The following is a 7051-nucleotide window of genomic DNA, read 5'->3' on the forward strand; positions in this document are numbered from 1 at the left end:
CTGAACAGAGAGTTCTCAAAAGAAGAAATAAAGATGGCTAAGAAGCATCTTAAAAGGTGTTCAACATCATTAGTAAGTAAGGAAATGCAAATTAAAACCAATTTAACATTTCAGCTTACCCCAGTCAGACTGGCTAAGATCAAGAGAACAGATGTTGAACATTTATAAAGTGTTTCCTAGCCATTTTTGTTTTGTTTTAAGAACTATCTCTTTTGTTCCATAGTCTTTTATTATTTATTTTTTGGTCCCTATGAGACAGGGTCTCCCTATAGCCCCAGCTGACCTGGAACTCACTACGTACACCAGGCTGGCCTTGAACTCGCAAAGATCCACCTGCCTCTGCCTTCCAAGTGCCAGGGTCAAAGACGTGTGCTACCATGTGGGAGACAGGCTTGAGCCTAGGGTGAAATTGCAATTGTCAGGGTCACATGGTTTCCAGGAATCCAGTGTCGAACGCCCCCCAAGCCCACCAGGCTTGGGTCTTCAACAAGAAAAGAGTCAAGACAAAGGTCTTGATTTTATTATAAAAAGTTTCATTCTTATCAGTCAGGTGAGCAATCACAGAATGGCCTGTAAGCAAAAGAGGTATACCAAGCAGGTGTCCAAGGTAACAATCAATAAACAAGAGAGAGATAGGACTCTCCCCTGTTCCAGAAGACTGCTGAGTCCATGGCACAATAGCCTCAAGACAGGGCACCGCTGCATCATCACGCTGGGCCACAGCTTCAAGCAACTAAGCCCTGATCCTAGAGACTACCCGCCAAAAAACTCCAGACAGCCTCACCGAGACATTCAGATTCTGTCAAAATTATAGAATGTATCAACTTGTGCAAACAAGAAAAGAAAAGAATCTTAACATGAACTCTCAAGATTTAGAAACACAGCAAAAACAGAAAGTTGTATAAAAGTGCAAATAGGAACACAAAGGTTTGTTACTGTTCAGTAAGATAGTAAAACATCTTTAAAAGAAATATTAAGAAAACTTATGTAAAATAGACCAACCTACAATTAGAAAGCCTGGTACAGGCTCCATCAGAGACCTACCTGGCACCCCACCCCAAACCTCTCTGGCAGCACGCAACTGCATCATGCTGGGCTGCAGCTTCAAGCAGCTATGCGCCATCCAAAAAAGGCCTAGTGGAAATATGGGCAACCAGAACTACAATAATATTGAGCAGCATTGAACTTATCTTTCATGGGAATAACATCATGTAGATCACACGTAGAGACAAATTCCTTATAATCTACACAGTCTTGTAACCAATTCCCCAAAGGACCCCAATCAATCCAAGTATGATTCCAGGACCTATAAACTTTGCCAATTAACCCTTTGCAGTCTTGCCATATCAAAGATTGTCTTTCAGAAATCTGAGCACAGGAAAAACTTTCACACTCTGGGAGAGATGGAGCAGCTGTAGTCTCATATTCAGTCCAATCAGAACCTATGGACTGGGCAGAAAAACTTAGCACATCTGGATGACTATGATTCCATGCACCTTCTGGAACAACCCAATGTTGCTGTTTTATAGGATAGCAAGGAGGAACTCCAAAGCACATAATATCAGTAGTGATAAAGTGAGTATAATTGAAACTTGTTCCTTCTTCATCAGGAAAATCCGGCTGACCTGTTCCATAAGGAGGTGACAAAACATTCATAGGAAAAGTAGGAACCACAATAGTAGGTTCCTTCCAAGCATAAGGACGAGGAAGAGGAGGATTAGGTACAAGAGCCCAATAAATAACCTCAGTTTTAGCAGTAGAAACACAAATGAGCAGAATACACATGAATAAAAACTGATATGTGAGAAATGCATGGTTACAGACGATAGCAACATCCTAAAAAGCAAATTGAACAGTTAGTTTTAGAAGTTTTAAACAAATTAAAGTTAAAATTAAAATAAAGGTTAAAATCCGAAAAAGTACCGACTGAGCTAGCTGGGCTAAAATAAGAAAACACAAGAATAATAAAACACAATCCTAAAATAAGCAATCACTATATTAAAGTTTTTAAATGTAAAAGAAAGTCAAATTGTACTCCAAGATGGTGTCAGTAGAAGTGGAAGTCAACAAATGATTTTTGTAAGTAAAAGAGTAACCCTATATAATACAAAGTAAATAGCCCAAGCAACACTAAACAAACGTAACTAATGGAAATGCAACTCAATAATATGGCAACGCTGTAGTTATGGAGATATCAATCATTAAGAGAGAGGTTCCTATAAACAAAAGAGTGACCCTAACAACACAAGATAGATATCTAAGGTAACGTGAAACAAACATGAAAAGAACAATGTAAAACAGGTATTGAAAGGAAATAACTTGAATTGAAATATAATAACAAGTGATTTATGTTAATTGTCTAAACAGTGTCCATGGCAATACAACAAACTTAACATGTAAAGTGGGCCAAACAAGTCAAAAAAAATGTAGGACCGATATCAGCAGCCTAAAATTAAATTAAAAAATGTGCACAAAGGAATTGACATCCTCTGAAAAATATTGAAACCAGGAGAAAAATTAAAGCATTTTTTAAGAGCTTATCATGAGTAACTCCTGCCACAAATCACCCATTCATCATTGCAAGTAACTCCTGCCACGAGTTACCTGTAGAGCCCCTAGGCTCCTTACAAGCAGCTTCTGCCACAAGCCACCTGTTTAGAGTACTCATCACAAGCAACCTCTGTCACAAGGTACTTGTTCAGAGTGCTCAGGATGCCACCTCTCATACCTGAGCCACCGACCTGTGCTGTTGGGAAGGAACACTTCACAGTAAGACAAAGGAAAGTTTCAAAAATGCCATTTTCCAAAACAGAGCCATGTCAGGCTCAAAATGAGGGAAAAATTTTCTACATGGTACCATCAAACCAAATTGAAACAAAATATGGACAAAACCTAACAAATATTAAGATCTGTAGAAATTGTAAAGGAAAATGAAATGTCAAACAAGGATATTAAAGTTGTAAAATCTGGCAGCTATTCTTATTTTCTTGAAGCTTCGAAAAAGGCAGGGAAAAGCATAACCTGTAATTAAAAAGTTACCTATAGCAAAACACATTTCTTAGGCAACAATCTATAAACTAATGTAGAACCACTCCCTTATTCCAGAAACATCTAGAATCGAGTAGTCAAGGGTGACACATATGGTAGCATAAACAAAGCTTTAAAATAACAAATTTAGAGCAAGTAGCTATATAAACTTAAACTTTGAAACAAAGTGAAAAGGGCTATGCTTAGTCCATCATAAGAGAAATGACATTAATTATAATATTTTTGAATTATAGCAACTGGTACCAGTATGTCTAATTAAAGGATTTAAATTGAGAAGTGCGCACAATAGTACATGGATCCAAACAGGGGGACATACAAGACACATAAAACAGACAAAACACATATTTCCTACACATAGTGAATGTACACAATGAGTTGAAAATGGAAAATGGACCTGAGAAAAAATGTTGCAATTTAAAAGTGAATTCACAAGAGTTTTTTTTAAAGGCGCCATTTGTCAAAAATAACCCTAGTGACAGAACAATACTGAACTGAGCTCCAGAACTTCCCTATCCTAGAAATAAGGTTACCCGGGTAACATCAACAAATGTGAAAAAATAGGTATCCATGGACAATCAAACAAACTCAACAATTGAAATCAAAGTTGTTTCTATCTTACCAACTAATCCAATATGTTAATAATGCCTCATATTATAAAGCTGTTTTTCGTGTTTTTATGTTCTCTTTCTTATTCCAGGGCCAGGGGGCCAGCCTGAACCTGGAAAACTTTTGAGAACAAGGCTGAAAAGAGCAGGCTTAAGTCTGAAATGAAAGGTGAACAATTTCCCTCCAGAGTTAGCTGTTAGCATATAGAAACAGCATGTCTAGGTGTTTAAATTTTGAGGCTTTTAGAACTCATAAAATATTTATATGACTATCTGTATCAATAATTTTTAGGGGAAATTGAACAATTCTGTTGCAGAAACATGATGTTTACCTTTAAACTTACCTATCCTGGAGGCAGAGGGCCAAGAATTTTCCTTGGCAGAGCTTACGCCTGCATTGTTAAAGACAGTACAATGAACTAGTTCCACTGCTGCTTGAGGTCGTTCAGAAAAGCCTTGAGATGATTTGCTGTCTCTCTGAAAAGCTCCCTGAAAAGCTCCATAAGGGGCCTGAGAATCTTGTCTCAAAGCCTGAGGCTGGCTGCTCCTCTCGTTTTTCAAGAGAAGATTGCCGTGTAGATCTCTTTTTGATCTACATTCATTAGCCCAGTGTCTGCCTTTTTTACACCTAGGGCAGATTCCAGGACCCCTTTTCTGACTGAAGACAGCATTGCCACGAGGGCAGTGTCTTTTCACATGTCCTAGTTGTCCACAACCATAACATCTTTTCTTACTTTGCTGTTGATATAAAAAGTCTTTCATAGGTCTATTTTGCAAAACAGCAGCTATGGTCACTCCTTGTATATAGGAAGGCCCAATATCAGAACAAAGTTTAATGTAATCAGACAAATTTCCTTTCTTCCTATATGGTCTAAGTGTAGCTTGACATGCAGAAGTAGCATTTTCATCAGCTAAATGTCTCACAAACTGTAAACTTGCATCAGAGTCACCAAGAAGCCTTTCTGCAGCCATCAAAAGCCTAGACACAAAATCTTGATATAACTCATCGGGTCCTTGCCTAATTTTAGTCAAATCCACAGTCTGCCATCCAGATGTTGGCAGTTTATTCTAAGCCTTTCTTGCTGCAGCACTAGTTTGAACATAGGTAGCAAAGTGAAAGTTTTTCTGTTGTTCTGTCTCTATATTGGCCTTCACCAGCAAGCATTTCAAAAGTAATAGGGACATTTTGAGCTCCATTAAGGTCAGCAGTAGCCTGAAAGAATTCTCCAAATTCTGATTTCCATAAACAATAATCTCCTCCTGATAGACAGGCTCTGGCTATTTGCTTCCAATCATTAGGAGCCAAAGCTACAGTAGTCATAGATTTTAACACAGCCTGAGTGAAAGGAGCTGTAGGTCCATACTGTGCACAAGCAGATTTTAATTCTTTCAGATATTTGACTGGAAATGTGACATGTGTTCTAACCCTATTTCCCTGGCCATCATCACGTTCCATAACTGGAAAAAAATTAAATCCTGACACATCCTCTCCAATATCAGCTGCATATTGCATACTCATTTGCAGAGGTGACAGAGACAAGGGATAGGACGAAACAGAAGAATTGTTAGCCCTAGCAATTACAGGCTCATCCTTTATCTCTGGGGGATGTAAACCTGCAGGAACAGAAGGCTCAGAGGTGCCTTTAAGAGGCAACTTTTGTTGTTCAAACCTTATTTGCTCTGCCAATGAATTTGTCTGTTCCTGCATGTGCTGTAGCTGTCTGTCCATTTCAGACTGCTTCTCCTGGACAGCAGTGTCCCATCTCTCAGAACCAGCAGACTCTTGTATAGTCTCCGAATCTGAAGTCTCAGAGACTGCATTGCTGATGACTAGTTTTGCCTCTAAACATTTCTCTAATATTTCAACACGTTTCTGAAGACTTTCTAATTTTACCAGCAGTTTACTAGCCAGTGCTTCCTGGTTACACTTGCACTCGGCTTTCACTTCTGAAGCAGGTTTTCTCAATTTTATGTTACTTATTTTACTTATGTGTCTTGTCATACTCACCTGAGTCTGGGGTCTCTCCTCCAGAGGTCCCTCCTCGGACCCTTCATGCCCCGTGTTGGGCGCCATTTGTCAAATGCCCCCCAAGCCCACCAGGCTTGGGTCTTCAACAAGAAAAGAGTCAAGACAAAGGTCTTGATTTTATTATAAATTATAAAAATCTTAGCAGTCAGGTGAGCAATCACAGAATGGCCATTGTGAGGAACACAGATCTTATATAGGAATCAGATTTGGGGTAACCAAGGAATCACCAAGGAATCACCATGGATATTTTACTAACAGAAAGTAACTACGGACACAGCACGTTGCTGCATTACCTCACCGACTCCGGTGCCCAAAGATCGAACCAAAACTAACTTTCTAGAAGACCTGATTTATCATGGAGGCACAGCCTGTCAGCTCAAACTGCTGAAGCGGAGAGCTCAGAAGCTCTTAAAGTGGCACTCTACTTATTCCAATGCTTATGTCATTCTGGCTTCATAGAAGGAATTTGGAAGTTCTCCCTCCATTTCTATCTTTGTGAATGAATTGATGGCATTGGATATAGATCTTCTTTAAATGTCTGGTAGAATTCTGTTGTAAATCTGCCAGGTCCTGGGCTTTTTTTAGTTGGAAGATTCTGTATTGCTGTTTCAATTTCCTTATGTGTTTTGGGTCTATTAAACTATTAATGTCTTCTTGGTTTAGATTTTGTGGTTCCCATGATTTTAGATACCATTGGTTTCTTTTAGGTTTTCAAATTTAGTAGTGTATAGGTTTTTAAAGTATTCCCATATAATTTTCTGGATCTTTTTGGCATCTGTTGTGATGTTTCCCCTTTCATTTCTGATTTTGTTGATTTGGAAGTGCTCTTTCTTTCTTTTGGTGAACTGGGCTAGGGGTCTATGAATCTTGTTTTTTTTTTTTTTTAAAGAATCAGCCATTGGATTCATTGATTCGTTGTATCATTTTCTTTGTTTCTATTAATTTCTGCTCTGATTTTTTATTATTTCTTCTTGTCTGCCAGATTTAGCTTTAGTTTGTTGTTGCTTTTCAAGTGTCTCGAATTGCAATGTTGTCATTTATTTGTGTTCTTTCCGGTTTTTTAATGTAGACACTTTGAGCTATAAATTTCCCTCTGAGGGATGCTTTCAACATGTCCCAGATGTTTTGTTGTGTTGTATTCTCCTTTTCTTCTAGTTCTCAGAATATTTTTATTTCTTTCTTAGTTTCTCCTTTGACCCATTCATCAATCAGGAGTGTGTTGTTTAATCTCTATGTGTCATGTAGTTACTAGGGTTTCTTCTGGTGTTGATTTTAAACTTTATTGTATTGTGGTCCGACAGAATGCATGGAATTATTTAAATCTTTCTGTTTTGTGCCCCAGTATGTGGTCAGTTTTGGAGAAAGTTCC

The sequence above is a fragment of the Nannospalax galili genome, unplaced genomic scaffold (genome assembly GCF_000622305.1).
Source record: "Nannospalax galili isolate Female #2095 unplaced genomic scaffold, S.galili_v1.0 scaffold649, whole genome shotgun sequence".
Lineage (NCBI taxonomy): Eukaryota > Metazoa > Chordata > Mammalia > Rodentia > Spalacidae > Nannospalax > Nannospalax galili.